This window comes from Lagopus muta, chromosome 7 (genome assembly GCF_023343835.1).
Source record: "Lagopus muta isolate bLagMut1 chromosome 7, bLagMut1 primary, whole genome shotgun sequence".
NCBI lineage: Eukaryota > Metazoa > Chordata > Aves > Galliformes > Phasianidae > Lagopus > Lagopus muta.
The window spans coordinates 2,790,007-2,807,873 of NC_064439.1; the positions used below are offsets into that span (position 1 = coordinate 2,790,007).

The following is a 17,867-nucleotide window of genomic DNA, read 5'->3' on the forward strand; positions in this document are numbered from 1 at the left end:
TTCTTAAGAAAGAGTATCATTAAAATAAGAAATTTTTGAATGGGTGCATATTTTCATCTTTTGATTCAGCGTAATTCTTCTTCCCTCTTTCTGCAAAGAGAAAAGTAAATTTTGTCTGCCTGATATTTCTTTGGCTGAACATGATTCAGCACTGCTGGTGCTCTAAATCAACGCAATCAAAACAATCATGTACTTCTAAGACATTCACTGGTCCAAACCGTGTGTACTACATACATATATATTTTTCCTAAGGTTTGGCTCTGACATCACTGAAACACTTCATCAAAATATCAGAGCTAATGTCAGGAATAAACCAGCATTGTTAGTTCCTCCTTTCATCTGAAGCCAAACACCTGCAGCTCTCCACAGGCCTCAAAGAAGACCTCGCTGCCTAAAAGTGCCCACTGGCTCCTCCTCCCATGCTGTGCCAGTGAAGGAAGCGGATTCATTAGCAGGAAAAGCTCAAGTCACCAATTCCAGGATAGCTGCAAAAAAAAAAAAAAAAAGAAGGCCAGATCCACAGATGATGTCAATTAGCAGAGCTCTGTCAGTGTCAGAATCTATCCTGATTTACAGTAGCTGAAGATTTGGCTAAGAGCTTCCAGCTGAGGCTCCCAGTTGCTACGCAAGGATTGATGCTAGTGCTGGTCTTTCACATGAAAACCTACACGTGGTTTCCTGGGTTCATTTTCTCCGTGCCTAGCAGGTTATTGTGGTGAGTTCTGCTGTTCTGCACTGGGGTTTGCTCAGCAGGATGCAATGTGCTCATTTCTGCCAGGACACCCAAGCTGCTATGTGCTGCTTCCCCGGGTGGGGTGGTGGTGGTGGTGCAATGGATTTTCCTCTTGGGATACTGATAAGGAGCATGGGAACTCCACCAGGAAGGCAGGGAACTTCAGATATCTGTGCCCTCAGTGAGGCCAAGTGCAGTGTGTTTGTGCTCTGTATCTGCTGTCTGTATAGCCTTCTTTTATGCTTCTGCAGCTCTGCACCAGCTAAAAGTTCTGGAAGGCAGAGTTTTCCAGCTTAGGTACAGCATTTAATACCACGTCCATTTGTTTTAAGGATTAACCTAGTATCTAGACCTAGTGCCAGAATGCAGTACATCAGATCTGATAGAAGTTAATATTAGTGCAGAGCCTGTTCTTTCTGCACCTATGTAGCTAGAGACGATGAATTCTGTGCAGTTAAATTTCAGATCCAGTCTCTGCATGTGGATATCGGGGAGAATGTATCAAGTCCTTGTCTGAAGAGCTGGCTTTGGTAGATCACTGAAAGTTCCTGGGAATTAACCAGCTTGAAGTTTCAAGAGATCTCACGGAGTGGCTGTGACTGACTGAAAAAAACAAAGACTAAAACTGGCCTTCCAGCTAACCGTTTATTTTCCCAGAGAAATCCCTTATTAATTTTTATGGTGCATAAATACCAGAAAACCAGACACCATTAATTAGTGACTGATTTTAGCCTTCATATTCAACTCAGTTCAGTCCAAGCCAAATTTTTTTCATGGTTTAGAGAAAAGTACATGTGTGGGTAGATTGTTGTTTCTTTAGTTTTCCTGTGCCTTTGACACATTCCTGTAGGCTTTTTTTTTTTCTTTTTTCTTTTATTTTTTTTAATGATGACATTTTCTAAGAGGATTCTAGTCGAATCACCTGTATTTCCCCACTGAACCACGCTCCTCAGTACAACATCTAATTGTTTCTTCAACACCTCCAGGGATGGTAACTCCACCACCTCCCTGGGCAGCCCATTCCAGCATCTGACCACTCTTTCCTAGAAGAAATTGTTCCTAATAACCAACCTGAATCTCCCCTGGCACAAATTGAGGCCATTCTCTCTAGTCCTATTGCTAGTTACATGGAGAAGAGGCAGACCTCCATCTCGCCACAGTCTCCTTTCAGGTAGAAACAGGTTCTCATTCTGACAGGTTATATGAACTCCATGCTTCTCCTTGGAGTCAGCTTTCATCTCTCATGCTCCACAGGGGCTGTTAGCCAGAGACAAATATTGCATTGGTTTCTCTGTAACGAGCTCATTTCATCATGGGAGACAGGGATTCTCTTGATCACCTGGTGGCTGGAGAAGGCATGTCTGGAAGATATGGTGACTGCCAATGACTAATCTACAGTTTATCTCTCTGCTGTCAGTTGCTGATGGATTTTTTTTTTTTTTTTTTTTCATGTGGAGCTTCACTTAAGGCTTATACCATCAAAACAAAACCTAACCAAAAAAGCCTATAGATAAATGCACCAAGAGCATGATACCCGAATTTCTTGGACCTGAGGGGATGTGAATTCAGTGAGTTATTGGCCATTGGAATGAGAAGGGGTGATATTTCTGAGCGCTGTATCTGACAGTAAATCATGCAGAAGTCCAGCTTTTAATTGCTTTGAAAGTTGAAAGCATGCCTTGGGTGTTGTGTTAACCCTTCTGTTGCCATGGTGTGTTCTGGTACTTCATGTAGATCTGGAGTCCAATCAGCTGAAGAGCACAGCAGCAATAAAAAAAATAGTGTTTCCTGAGGCCCAGAAGAAATGTAGAAAGGCCATTCAGTAAAAGCCGAGTGCCCAGCTCAGTAAAGAGGGAGAAAAGTCAGGCTTAAAGATCTGATCCCAGTTTGTTTTGAAAGCCCTAGAGAGTAGATCTAACGAGCAGGGTCACACAATAGGGACATGGTTGTGCAGTGCTGCTGTAACAAGACATATCAACATATGTGGAGACCAAATCTTGGGTTTATTTCTAGGTCTTACTGCAAGTCCAGCATTTCTGTTCCAATTTCCAAAATTCCATAAAAATAACTTGCCTTTCAAGGTATTTTCTGCATTCTCTTCTCTCAGGTTTGGTGACAGTTTAGATTAGTTACACCTAATGCTGTTTTTAGGTGTGAAATTCATGACAATCTCTCTGTTCATCTGGAACAGATTTGCTTCATTTATTGAGAGGGTATCAGTGTTATGTGACTGATTCCAGCTGAGATAGGAATCTGTTATGCTGTTCACTGGTAGATGGTGGCTAATGACTGACAGTACTTAAATTATATTTTTTTCCTCCTAAATAATTCCTCCTTCTTTTCTTGGAGTGAATGCTTCCCTTGAAAACCTGCCTAGTTCTATTTTCTATATGAGTGTGGATGGTTAACTTGGAGAAATAGCTAAAGCTAGTGCTGAAGGTTGCAAAAACATCTTCACCCACAAAAGGAGGCAGAAAGGAAGTGGAGTGACACATCTACTGCTCTACTGTCATTCACCCAGCTATGTTTCTTCTCCCAGTTTGTTTCCCTCTCTTTGCTTACATAATTAGTTATCAATAGGAGAGCCAATTCCTGAAGCCACTATAAATCAGAGCAAAAAAACAAAGTGAACTCAAAGTGCCTTATGCAGGGGTACTGCAAGCTCATTTGAACAAGAAAGCATAGTGAAAACTGGAGATTGGTGTGTTTAGACCACAGAGCTGGGAAAATGGAGTTGACTGAATGTAGGTTGGTGAGAAATAGTGTGAAAATTACATGTCTTCCAGACTTGAGCACAGCTGTAGAGTACCCAAGGGTATGTGCTGCTCTGGGTTTCTGCTATTCTTGGCTCTCTTAGTACCTTTTAAGTGGCAGATGACATCTTGAGAGTCTCCATACATGACATGATCCGTGTGCTCCGTAAAAGCTCCACGCAGGATTAACGTGCCGTTTGCTTCGGAGAAAATCTTTGGGTCTTGGAGAGACTGAAACTCACTGTCATTCAGGGCAATTCACTCACAGAAGTTGCACACAGAAATTTCAGAGCCCTGGCAATGGCTTGAGCGTGTTCAGCTTGACCTTCCATACGTAGTACTTGTGGTATTAGAGCAGGCGAGCAGATTGCACAAGGAGTGCTCTAAGTGGGTTGGTTATTCCGGGGGGATAACAGAGGTGAGTGGCCTCTCTGGGAACAGCCAGCTTTTCAGCTATATATGCCAGTGATGAATAGTATGTGTGTGGGCACGGGGATCTTCAAAGAGGCTGGTTTATAACCCGGCGTCTTTGCTGCTAATACTGCACTCATTTTTCGATGTTTGTCTGAAATCTCTGTTGACATTGCAGTTTAACTTAAGGCAGACTGGCTTGTGGCTAAGGAGATCTAGGTGCAAGTCTCGAGTGGGTTTCTGGACAAGCCACATTAACCTACCCATGCCTCAGCTTTCCTCTCAGAAGTGAAATGTTTTGGTTCTAAACAAAACACTTTTTCCCCTACATGTTTTTTTCCTCTAGATTTTGTTTTCAAAGGGAAAAATTCTGAAAGTTTTTTTTTTTTTTTTTTTTTTTTCCTGGTTCTAGTTCCTGTTGGAAAACATTTATTTTTTTTTTTTTCGTGGAAAACATAACTTCTCCCATAAAGTGTTCTGAACTCTACCAAAGGAAAGTGCGATGTAAGATCTATTATCCTTGTGGTGTGTTTGGGGTCAGGACGCATTTGTTGGTCATGTAACCCAGTGTGCTCTCCTGGAAATGGAGTGCTGATATGAGAGAAACCCTCAAGTTTTTTGGGGGGCATATTTCAACTTTTTAACATTTCTAACCTCTTCTTAAATGATATTTTCAGCTCCTTTTTTTTTTTTTTTTCTTCTAAATGTTTCCAAAGGAAGGAATCCCAAACCCATTCCTCAAGATGTTTTTCTCTATGTGGAAGTACCACACACAGCTCTTATTACCCTCCTTTACCTCTTCCCCTCCCCACGCTTCATCCTCTCTCCTATATCCCTCCCAAACACTTGGGTTTGGCTTTCTCCTGGAGCCAGTTTGGTTTTCCTTCAAGAAGCCTTTCCACAGCTCTTGTTGCAAACCACAGATTAGCAAGGCAATGAGCTTCTCCAACCCCTCTTTTCTCCTTGCTGGCTGCCGTGAATCCAGGAAGGGGAAAAAAAAAAAAAAAAAAAAAAAAAAAAAAAAAAAAAAAAAAAAAAAAAAAAAAAAAGAACAAGCTTTTCTTTGGAATAACAAACATACTTTTCCTGCCTAAGCTAAGAAGTAGAATGTTCAGATCCTGAACCAGAAATTCCATCAGGTCAGGTCAGGATCCCTGGAAGTTCATCCAATGATGATTTGCACCATTTAAAGAGCTGCGCAACTGAGTCCCACAATGCAACTCTTCTATCTGTCCCTTGATGGATTCACTGGCTGGTTCAGAGCATAACCTGCAATCTGGAGAGGATCATTTAGTTTTAAAGGGAACTGGGAATTTAATTGTCTTTTGGTTTTGACGATGCCGTCAGCAAAGCCTTGGTGTGTGTCTTGCAAAAGGGAGTGAACTCAAAGCTAGTCAGGGCTAATTTGCTTTGGTTTATTTTGTTTAATTCACGTGAATGTAAACCAAGAGAATAACAGTTTATAAGTGAGGTTTCTGTGTAGAGGAGCAAGAATGTGATCAAGGAATGTGAACTCAGAGCAATTTTACAGCAGTCAGTGGTGACTGCTGTGTAGGTGATTGCACCCAGCTCCCAAGTCCCAAGACAGAACCTCAATTTTCTCACTTGTCCTCAGACTTCAGGGGGAGTCGGGACTCTGAGATGCTTGGAGCTTTCATGGGACTTCATTAATGAAATCTAATTATTAGCTGTCTGGGATTATAGGTGAGCATGTATCAGTGAATCTGCAGAGAGGCAGCCTGCAAGGAACACAAAATATGTGGGATCTGACTTTGTCTTTGAGAGAATTTTGTAATTAAAAAGCACTCTAAACTTCACCAAGGAGCTAATTCCATTCCTTACTCTCTCTGCCCCAGATTGATTTGAATGTCACAAATCATTCCACCCTGTACATGCCAGAGAAGGAAATTTTCATCCTAAAACATTCCTTTTCTTTTTGAACAGTGTTATGAAAATCAATTCTCATGAGTTATTTACATCTCTCTTCCTAAGAAAGTATTTTTTCAAGGTAAAACCTCTTAGAGGTTCAATAGATATCTAAGTCCTGTCAAACTTTGAGCACTGTTCATTGGTTTGTCACTCCTGCTCATAAAAAAGACACCAATGAAAACAAAGCAATTCACATTGTTCCAGGACCCCACTCTGCACTTCTGGAGAATGAGGAAAGACTGTGCTGAAGGTACCATTTTCTCAAGTTTGTGTTCTTTGTTTTGGTGCACACCAAAACCTTGAGATGTACTCCAAATCACCACTAATGAGATTAACATCCATATGAAGGTATTTTCAAATGCTGCCCCTTCTTTTTCCTCCTTTTTTTTTTTTTTTTTAATCCATTCTAATTTATGGATTGGTTAGGGTTCTTTTTATCCCTGTCATGTTAAGATTCCTTTTGTTTCCACTTTACTGTGTGAATGCACAGCAGTACTATGAAAAAAGAAAGACCTATACTGATGACATTATGGCTCAGGTATGTGTCATTGCATGATGTCAGATCCCAACATCCTTACAACATAGAGAAGTAAAATATCTGAGCAGTGAGATCACAGGGCCTGGCTTGTCCTAGGGCTACAACAAGCACTGTCACCTGTTGAGATAGACTGGGTGTTGAATCCTGCTGGCTGCTGTAATGTGGACAGAGGAAGAACCTCACCTGTCTCATGGTGTTATCCATCATCCCATTGGTGACAGGATGGAGCAGTTTTGGTCATTCTACTTTAGCCTAGAGTGGAGCACTGTTAAGAGTTTTTATGAAGTCCTGTTGCTTCCCCTGTGCCTACCTCTCAAAAATATTCTTACCCAACACACTGCTGTGTGCTCCCTGGCTCTGGTGGGGACCACAATTGCCCTGGCCCCACTGCTTGTGTGATAAATGCTTTATGGCAGCTATGTGTAGATAACTGTTGGCAGAGCATGGCGAGTGATATGAAGGAGGGAGACTGAAATCATCCGTTCGATAAATAATTCTAGAGACCCTCTGCACTTTAGAGTTTTCTGTATATCCTCAAAAAAAAAAAAAAAAAGGCACTTGAATCTATTTTGTCTCCTTTTTGCCCTCTGTCTCATCACCTCCCTTGCAGTGACCTCTGTTTCATTTGGAGTGAATGCATTTTGCACAGTGGGTGATATCTTCTTTTCTACTCCTCCTTTCCTCATTTTTCAGGCCGCACTGGAATGTAGGATTAGACCTTGTAATACAGCATTAGGTGCCTCAAAGGTCAATATCCTGCCTCCCAAACTCACTTTTAGGCTCTCAGGCTTTGCTAATAAAAGACCCCATGTCCCTCCCTTGTTCCCAAAAGAAAGGATTTAGGAAGCAGATCAGGGTTTTGTCAAGGGTGAGAAAGGAGGAGGGAAATAATAATGATAAATAAAGTAAATACAGGCCAAGCCCTGTCCTGCTCAGGAGCCCTTTTGCATTTGAGACACCCAGCAATTATTAGCTAATCCATTTGGCAAATGCAAGATGGTGCATAGAGCAATTCTTCCCAGCTCATGGTTTTTTGTATGTGTGTATGGGAGGGAATGTTTGCTGATGGAATTAAGGGACTAGCAAAGAAAATACCCTCCTTGTTTCCTTCAAGACAGCAGAATAGCTGGACAAAGCCAGTGACTGTAGCCTTGGGAGATGGATGCCTGGGAAGGCTGGAGGAGGAGCAGTGCTGCTGGGGAGAATGCCTGTGTGCACCTTGGTCCTGTGTTGTCCAACTCCACGTCAGACGATGGCAATCCTCTGCCATTTCAACCACTGCTGGAGACAGCTCAAGGCATAAAGCAGAAGGCTAAGTAAGAAAAGGAGTTGTGGTGTAGAGCAGGAAGGTGGAAAAGCCTAAGAGGGTACGCTGCTGAATCCAGGGGTATCTCACAGACTTGATTCTGGAGGGCTCTGGACTGGCAAGAATAAATCTTACGTAGGAAGGTGATCCTGCACTGCTGAGATCCATTTTCCTATTCCCTGGGAGTACTGAGAAGGCTCAGGCTCTCCAGGGCACCCAGGAGCAATGTGCAGGATCAGACTCATACTGCTGCAGCTCATGGCCCCCAGGAGTTGCCCTCATTGCTCCTTCACACTGCTCTGCTGCTTCATCCAGGAAAGGAGTCCTATCTTAGGACTGAGGACTACAGTTACACGTGCTCTTTGGAAGGCACGTTTCATACACAGGTCTGAGCCATATGTTAAAATGAAGCAGACTGAATTTGGACCTAGCGTGCTGGTCTGAATTGCTGGAAATACAGCCCTGAGTTCTTTTCTTTTGTTCTTTCTTTTTACTTTATTTTTCTTCCCTTAAAGTCCATGTAGATGCTTTCAAAGTGCTTTTGTGTCCTCCCTGTACCATCAGTAGATTACATTGTCTAGGGTGACAGTCAGCTGAGCCTTTCAGGAAGCCAAATTGATGCACAGCACAGAAGATAAGAAGGAGAGGAGGCTACTGAATATAGTTCTACTCCATGGACAGTATCATAGACTGGCCTGCGGCTCTTGTTTTCTTATTCAATCTGTTTCCCCAAGCACCAATCCATAGCAAACTTCTTGGGAAACATTTTCAAACTTTGATGGAATATTTTACTCTTAACCTGGCAGACACTTAGAGAGTGACTGCCTGTAAACCCAAGAGGAAGGTTGGTCTGCCTGTCTTGTTAACTGCCACTGAGTCTGAGTAGGATTGACGTGGTCTAATGGGAAGTTATGATTCTGCCAGGTCAGAGATTGATTACGGAGGGAAAACTCCAATAAATGGTATAGATAGCACATAATCGTAACTATATCTGTTCTGGTTATTTCATGAGCAGCTTTGTAAAATGGGTCTTTCTTCCTATTCTGATAGCCTTCATGCCTGTTTGAATATTTGAACTCTTATAGTATTCTAAGAAAAATGGATGTATGTGATCAGCATCTCTCTGAATAGGTCCTGCTGTCTCTAACACTGAGTAATTCTAGTGTTTGGAAAAACCTTAAACTGTTATTTCAATCTCTTTTCTTATTTCTTTTCCTGTTTACATTATTTTAACATAGATAATATTCCCTGAGATTATCACTATGTTCAGCACTGATTTAGAATCATTAAAGCTGGAAAAGACCTCCAAGATCACCCAGTCTAACCATACACCTACCACAATATGGCCCGCTAAACCATGTCCAAAATTTCCAGAGCTTTGCAAGTGACAGGTAAATAAATTAGTAGGTAAGTCAGTACATTTAGAAGTGCCTGAGATGTTAGCACTGTTTCCTGCAGACTCCCACCTATCAGTGCTGTGAGTTTATGTGGAGAGTGCATTTCTCCATGTGAATGGTCCATAGCCACATACAGTTTACTCATGTTTTGTCCCAGCTAACTAACTAAGACAGTTAGTTTTACATTAACCTTATATTGGGTTGGAATATTTAAGTGTTTTTGTTTGGTTGGTTGCTTTTTTGTTTGTTTGTTTTACTTATTTTAATTCTCAGATTTCCACAGTCCTCATCAGGAATCTTCTGGGGGTGCCCCGCTGGTTATTAGAAACAACTTAGCACCCAGCTCAGCAACTTCAGTAAACTGCAGTGATCTGGAGAGAGGGGGTGGGGGGACAGCATTCCTCTTACCCAGCCATGGGAAGTGCCATAAAAAGTAGGGAGGGTTTGAAATGAAAGTCCCTGATTGATGGTGCTCACGAGGGCCATATACCTAGAATTACTCCAGTGTTCATAAACTTAGGACATTCCACTCAACAGCTTGGAGGAAAGGTGTCCCTTTGACACCTTGGCTGTCCTCCAGCTTAAACTCCAGAAAGACCTCACACAGGGCCACAAAGAAGGCAAATGAACACGAAATAACTCGAGTTTGAAGCCACGGCATGTCAAGACCCAAAGGAATGAGAGAATAGTTATTAGTCTGAGAGAACTACTTGTTTCCATGAATGTCATGTACAGTGTACACTGTTGAGTTTGATGCTATTCTTAATGTGAGATTGTAGTCCTGGATTGAAGGCCTGAAGAATTTAAACCCTCTGATTAGCCACAAGACTAATTGACCATTAGCAACAGCAAAGAGGCACTCTTCTATTTTCTCATGTCATGGGGGATTCTGTGGGTGATATATTGTAATTCTTAGTTTCTTCTACCATTGCCTGTCAGCTTGGATTCCCTGGCAAAATCCTGTCAGAGTTGCTACTAATTGAGCTAGTAATAAATAAAAAATTACTACTTATCTATTGGGAGCAGAAGTTTGCTGTGCATATGTTGTTCCACTAGGTTTTGGATTTAACTTAAGACAGCTATGTGTTACTGACTGGTTTTCTCCTTGGGAATTTACTAGCTCATATGATAGCATGCTCTGAATATACATACAAATAACTCAGCTGTGATGGACAAAGGTGGCTTTCCAGATGAAGGAGACTTGGCAGGTTAATGATAGTTGTGTGCACCAGTTCATACTAATCTGCTCATATTTTGCTCAGGATGAGCCAAATAAGCCAAGCAGTCTTTTCTTCTGATGCTGTACCTTGGGTAGGATACAGCATCAGGATTCTGCAAATGGAACAGAACAGTGGGAGAAAGGATGAAAGAGAAGGCATCATGTTGGGGCCCGATGACATACATCCCTGGGTCCTGAAGGAACTGGCTGATGTGGTTGCCAAGCTGCTCTCCATCTTATTCAAAAAGTTGTGGTTATCAGGTGAAATCCCCAGTGACTGGAAAAAGGGAAACATTGCTCCCATTTTTAAGAAAAGTAGAAATGAAAACACAGAGATCTACTGGCTGGTGAGGCTCACCTCCATGTCAGGGAAGATTATAGAGCAGATCCTCCTGGAAGTCATGTTAAGGCACATGCAAGATGAGGAGGTAATCTGTGACAGCCAGCATGGCTTCACCAAGGGCAAATTGTGCCTGACCAATCTGATGGAGTGACGGTATCTCTAGACAAAAGAAAAGCAATAGAAATCATCTACCTGGATTCTGCAAGACCTTTGATATGGTGCCACATCACATCCTTATCTCTAAACTGGAAGGTCAGGGATTTGAAAGGTGGACTGTTCAAATTCATAAGGAATTGACTGAACGGTTGCAAACAGTGTTGTGGTCAAAGTCTCTATGTCCAGGTGGAGGCCAGATGCTGAGTTGTGTCCCCTAGGGGTCAGTCCTGGGGCCAGTCTATTTTGGCTGTGATGGTCAAAGGCTTTAGTGTGCTAGTGGTGAGTGATGTGAAACGGATTTGTGGTCTCATTCTATTTCTCAGTACATGCAAGGGCTGTGTCATCCTTAACAGCTGGCACTGATTGTCAGGATATTCAGCAGAGAAGGCCAACTGTGGTCTGGGTAAGGGGTTAATTAATGGTCTTTGCAAAGACTGATGCAGTGGTTGGGAAGCGGGAAGAAGTAAGATGCTCTGACCCTGATTAAGTGTGGGTTTGTGGATAAAGCCATCTCCATTTCTGAACCTCTATGAAAACCAAGGCAAACCAAATAAAACAACGCAAAGCAAAGCCATGGGGAAAGTCACTGCTTCAAAAAATAAAAAATAATGATAAAAAAAAGAATATATGATTTACCATCAGTTTGAAAATGCATTCCAAGATAAGGCAGTTGTTAACCCAGAATCACTAGAAACAGAACTTTTGTGTGCTCATTATGCCTTAGCTCAGGCTGTGTTACGTTCACTGATACCCAAGGACACTCAGAATTTTTAGTCTTAGGTGAAGCTCATTGAAGTCAATGAACAGTTCTTCTGTGACTCCAAAGCCACAGACATAGGCAGCTTTATCTACTTAGGATCCCTGTGCAAGAAACCACCTCCTGTCTAAAGCTCTGAGACTTGAGTGTCAGCACAGAGAAAATGGAAAAATATGTGTACTGTCTTGTGCTATCTTTTTTACACTCATGTCAATGACTAGCTATCTTTCTTTTCACTTTCCCTCATACCTCCTTCCTAACATCTGACATTTTTTTCACAACTTTGGAGCAAGAGAAACCAACATCTGCCCTTGAAAAAATGCTTCCAAATGCCCATCTCATCTAGGGGCTGGAGGCAGATCTGATGTAAGTGCCATGGGCTGAAATAAATTCTCATGCAACGAGCATCCTGTTCCATTTTATCTATCTGGAATAGGGAATGAGCTCAGGCTGCTCTCAGGTTGTGGTTGGTTATTAGGACAAATCCAAGACTTAGATGATATGTCTACATTGCATTGCATTGTAAGAGCCTTAAGTGGAACAAGGGAGGCTCAGGTTGGATATTAGGAAAAAATTCTTCTCAGAAAGAGTGGCAGTACATTGGCAGAGGCTGCATAGGGAGGCAGTGAGTCACTGTCCCTGAGGCTTTCAAGAAGAGGGTTGATGTGGCACTGAGGGACATGGTTTGGTGGGGATGGTGGGGATGGGTTGGCTGGACAAGGTGATCACAGTGGTCTTTTCCAACCTTAATGCTTCTCTGATCTTGGAGGGCTCTCTGATTAACCTACTGCCTTGTAAGGGCAGAGATTGACAGTATCTTTTCTTTGGCTCAGATTTTCCCAGGGGTTGTTCCAGTGATGAAATAAAAAGAGGTAAGTGTTAGTAATGTGCCCCCTCGATCATTTGATCTATAATAATGATGGAGAATGTGCTGGAGAGATTTTCAGTTTCTGAACTGGCATCATGCCTATCTGATAAATCAGTTGTCTTTCCTCAGCTCCCACCTCTCCCCAAAAAATGTTGTCTATGATTATAAAGGTCTTCATTAAAGCAATCAGCTTGCGTTTTGTGGCATAGAGTGCTCTGAGAGCTCTGCAGCACACCAGTTCTCCACACTTTGTGGTGACAAACACATCTAGCAACTTGGGCAAGAGCACTAAAATGCCAGAGTTTTCATTGACTTCTTTCCCAGCATTTCAGATTTCAGGAATTATTAGTCTGCTGCTTGCACTTTTATTATGAGCCTGCCGCACTGGGTGCCAAAAGCTTCCAGTTAGTGATTTCCAGTGGAAGGCAAGGAGACGGCTTGACTCGAAAGATCAAAACCAAATCTAGGACTTGGTCCAATATAGAATCATATCTATTTTGAGAATTTGATTTCTAGTTTTAATTAAGGAAGTCTTTGGAGCATTGAATGGCCCTGTGGCTTTGTGGCAAGCACAGGAGGCTCTTGATTAATGGGTCGGAGACCTGACCCCCAGCTCTCTGGTGTGGTAGTGATGGGGATTCTTTTGGAGAATAGTCATCTGCGTGTCCTGGGGGAGCTGGTCTTACAGCCTGGCTTTGAACACCAGTGGTTACTGGGGGAAAATGGTTTCTGCAATGATGATGGAGGAGGGAGGTTGTCAAGGCTGTTGTGACTTGCATGGGAACAGGACAGCGATTTATCAGAGTTTTAGGGGAAGGAATGGTTGATAGGGATCCTTTGTGTGGTTAAATACCAGCTGGGCTTTGCCTCAAAGGGGGTGGTATTCCACTTGGGAGGGAACCCAGCAGCATTAGTAATGTCGCATGACATTATGCACAAATTATCTGCTGCTGGTATGAACGGTCCTGCAATCACTGATAGCAACGTGCTGCTGTATTTGGAAATGAACTTACTCATGCCTCCTGGCTCCCCCTCACCCCCTGTCCTTATACCGCATCGGGCCAGAGGCCAGGGTCGTGCCACTGCCATGTAGAGACGGTCTAAGTGACAAGCAGCTTGCAGAGCAGCTGAGGATGTGATGTGAGAGCAATAGCCCTTGGAAGCAGTGCCGAAGGAGGGAGGGAGGCAGAAGTGCTGCTGCAGTGCTGCTGTCTGTGTGCCAGCTGTGCCTGGGGTGGACGCTCAGGGCAGCCAGCTGTTGCTCTGCTCGAGAATGCACCCTCCTTCCCCTCCAGATGTTCCTGCTCACCAGCACGAACAAACCCACTCCCTGCTTCCCAAATGGATTGGTATGCCCCCATGGCAGCATCCAGCCCCCAGGGCCCCTTTTCCAGGGTAGCAGTAGGGAAATGAATCGGGTGCATGTTTTACTGAATAATTTACATCTATATAATAATATGATCAGGTCTCAAATAATGAGCTCAGATTTTTTCCCCCTTATTCCTGCTTTCCAGGGAATGCTGGCAGGTTTGGCTCTGTGGGTCATACCACAAAAATCTCACTCCTCCAGAAGATGGCTAATGCATGAAGGAGCTTTCCACTAGGCTGATGTATCACACATGCTTTATATATCAGTGTGGCTTTCTTTAGCTGAGACAAAAGGATCAAAGACATAGGGACGAGTTGTGGGTTCCAGACATGGAGAGGAGGGAGCCGTATCATGACTAGAAAGGCCCAGACACAGCCAAATGTATGAAATGATATTTATGATCTGTGCTTAAAAACTGCTTCTTTAGCTTGTGGAGCAGTTGGTGTCACTTTCAGCTGACATTTATACAACAGAAATGCCTACAGCATGGACAGGAGCAGGAAATACGAATTGCAGATAAAGGGCTGGTGGATGCAGGACCAGGAAATCTGTGTTGTGTGGTCCAGGTCCCCTGCTTATAGATTTATGCCATTTTATCTACTGGATGTTGAGGTGGGTATTAATCCCAGAGCTGAAATGCTGTTGGGGATGGGAGTAGAAGAAATGTTTTTAGCTAAACTGTTCCATACAAGGGCCTGTGATGTAGGTTTCCATCTTTCAGCCAGTGAATATCTGAGGTCTGACATTGTTTTACTCTCTGAGGGTGTCATGCCAGTGGTGTATCCTCCAAAGCAATAGAAAGAAGCATGTCTGTAGGAGGACCTAGCCAATAGCAGTCATTTCACAATTAATTGCAAGTGTCAAATATATGTATTTTTCCAAGCATAACTTACAAGGCTTTCCATGCTTGTTAACTACTTGTTAGGAAGATGCAAGGTGCCTTATCTTTGACTGTCTTCTACTAGGAAATATTAACACTCACTCAGTTAAGGTTTCTCATAATAAGACCTGGATTTTGAGTCAGTCCAATACCTTGAATCTGAGAAAAAACAGACCTTATAGGTCTGCTTTCAGCTAAACTGGTGGCAAATGGTGACTGTTCCACTTCACATGCCCACCTCTGCCACTGTCCTCCAGTGAAGAAAGGCTTCTGAGTGGCCTCTCAGAAAACTGAAACAGCTTTTTGTTTTTAAATGATGGTGTGGTTGCTTAGTATCATCCAATCTCACTGCAAAGTGACTTTTAAATGAGAATTGATCCCTTTGCATATCTTTGCATAGCAAAGGGAAGGATTGGATGGATGCACCAACCCTCTGATGTCTAATGCCCTTCTGGACTGCTCTCCCCTAGACGGCAAAGGCATTGCCACCTCCAAAACTGCCACCAAAATCAACCATGACTGAGTGCCCTGAGGGAACAAAGCCCAGGCTAAGCTACAGACAGCCCTTAGGGCAGCTCTCTCTTGCTTAGGTTGGGCACTACCAATGGGCCCCAGGGCTGCTCTGGGGTTTCTTCTTTCGGGGCCTGTTCATTCCATGTCCCTTAGAGCAATAGCCTCCTTCCATGCTGCATGCCCATAGTCCTATTTTATGGTTGAGATGGAATACAAGAGGACAACACACAGTCGAAATAATCCTGCAAGTCTCTTGACCTGTGGAAACTGCTGCTGCCTTCTGCTGCAGAACTGCCTCATCCTCTTCCCAAAACAAATTTTACTGTTCCTTGATGACCCATTTTCATTGCAAGTATTGCTGGAGAGTGCAACACACATTTTTATTTGCTCTACCACTGCCCAGATTGGCGGGAGATGTTGCTAGGCAGTCATTGTGAGTGTTTGTGTACACTCGGCACTGTATTACCAGGAAGATTTGGGGAAAAACCCATCCCGGCAATGATGCTGTCACCACCACACAGTGACTCCTTGGGTATTTTTCCATGGGTGGAAATTGCCTCTCTTTGCAATCACTGATCTGATATTTTTAAAAAGTGCTGAGATTTTTGTTGTCCTTATAGCCTATCAAACAGTGGAAAGCTGATGTGATGTCAGCAAGGTACAGAGGCAGCCTTGCTTGGAGTGAAGGAGCCCTGCCATCAAGTTCTGCATCAACCTAATGAATGCATTCACTACATCACCTAGGGACAGGGAGTGGGCATGGGTTAGACTTATTCCTGTTATCTGTGTCAAAATCAGCAAAGGATGCACAAGTAGCACCTCTCTTGGATGCTTTCAAGGTGAGAGAGACTGAGCCCTCCCCAGACCTGACTCAACCATGGCTTTGCAAGGGTATCTCACTGGGTGATGAAAATCATCAAATTGCTGCCTTTAGAGGTCTACTGAGGTTGGGTCTGTGGGATCTCAGAGTGGGAAGGGATTCTTAAAACAGAGGCTCCAGGATCCCAGGCAGAACGACTGAGTGTGGGAGAGGTTCAAGGGAAGTCTTAACCAGCGGGAGGGCAGAACAACAGGCCTGGTGCTGTATCCTGATCTTGCTTCAATAGATTTACAGCTGGTTCCTTTCCTGGAATGAAAAGATTAGAATCACTGGAGCTGCGTGTGCGTCGTCCAGCGAGGAGAACTAGGTATGCAGCAGCTGTAAAAATAAAAAGCCCTCTCAGGCCGTCGTAGTAAAAAGGTTTGGAAAATGTTGAAAGTGGGGTGGGGTGGGAAAATCCTCAAATTTCCTCCTCCTTTTTTTTTTTTTTTTTTTTTTCTCCTAAATCTCAGCATGTCATTTTGGAACCTGATTTGAAAGAAATGAAAGAGATTTATGTGATTTTTTTTATTTTTTTTATTTTTTTTTTTTTTTGGAGGGAGGTGGGGAGGGAGAAACTTAGGAGAAAAAATGTTTAAAAACCTTCTTGAAATCTCTAAAAAGTTGTGATTGATTCCTTCTAGTTTGTCCAGTTGCTGCCTTTCCCAAGAGCGCTACTGAGTTTAGAGCTCCTGGCTGCAAGAAATCATGGATACGAAAGCTGATGAGAGGAATTTCAGAGCAATTTTACAGGTGCTCTGACAGCTCAGCATATTTTCTTGCTTTAGGACTTGAACTGAAAACTTATATACCTGCAGGTGACCAGAGATAAACCTGTGACACTAAACTTGTAATTTTCACTTCAGCATCGCAGAATCACAGACTGGTTGAGCTCAGAAGAGACCTGTGGAGATCATCTGGTCTAACCTACTCAAGCAGGCTCCATAGAGCTCAATATCCAGGATTGTGTCCAGGAGGCTTTTGAATATCTCCAGGGAACGAGACTCCACATTCTCTTTGGGCAGCCTGTTCCAGTGCTCCATCACCCTCACAGTATTTTTTCTTCATGTTCGGTCAGATCTTCCTGTGTTTCAGTTTGTGCTGCTTGCTTCTCATCCTATCACTGGGTATCACTGAGAAGAAACTGACCTCATCCTCATTACACCCTCCAGATACTTCTATACATCGACCAGATACTTCCCAGCCTTCTCTTCTCCATAATGATTGTGCCCAGCTCCCTCAGTCTCTCCTTGTAGGAGAGATGCTCCAGGTCCTCAGTCAGTTCTGTAACCCTTCACTGGACTCTCTCCAATGATTCCATATCTCTGTAGAACTGGGGAGCCCAGAACTAGACCCAGTCCTCCAGATGAGGCCTCCACAGAGGGTGAAGATTACCTCCCTTAATCTGCTGGCAATGCTCTTCCTAATGCACCCCTGGGTACCATTGGCCTTTTTGGCTACAAGGACATTTTGCTGGCTCATGGTCACCTTGTTGTCCAGCAGGACAACTAGGTTCTTTCCCACAAAACTGCTTTCCAGCAGGTCAGCCCCCAGTCTGTACTGGTGTACAGGGTTATTCCTCCCCAAAGAGCCTATTTTGGGGCTCATTGGCTTTCACTTTGTTTTTCTCTTTGTTTACCTGTAGGTATGTCTTTGGGTGGCCATGAAAAGTGCTCTTTGCTTCTGAGCTTTGTGAGGCTCCATGCGGGCAGGAGGGAATCACAGTATGTTTCTCATTTTGTTTCCCTCCTCCTCTCTATTCTGTTTGAATTCTGGTCACAAGACTACTATTCTGGCTCTGACTAGTGATCATGGAATGGCCTGGGTTGAAAAGGA

At 43.3% G+C, this 17,867-nt stretch overlaps 1 long non-coding RNA gene across 1 annotated transcript; it reads left to right on the forward strand.

Moving 5' to 3' along the window:
* The first annotated feature begins 613 nt into the window (after positions 1–613).
* Positions 614–17,499, forward strand: LOC125696230 (uncharacterized). The gene is made up of 4 exons (XR_007378235.1): positions 614–715; positions 12,376–12,414; positions 16,279–16,359; positions 16,676–17,499. It is a non-coding gene; the product is annotated as an uncharacterized LOC125696230 (long non-coding RNA).
* The last annotated feature ends 368 nt before the right edge of the window (positions 17,500–17,867 follow it).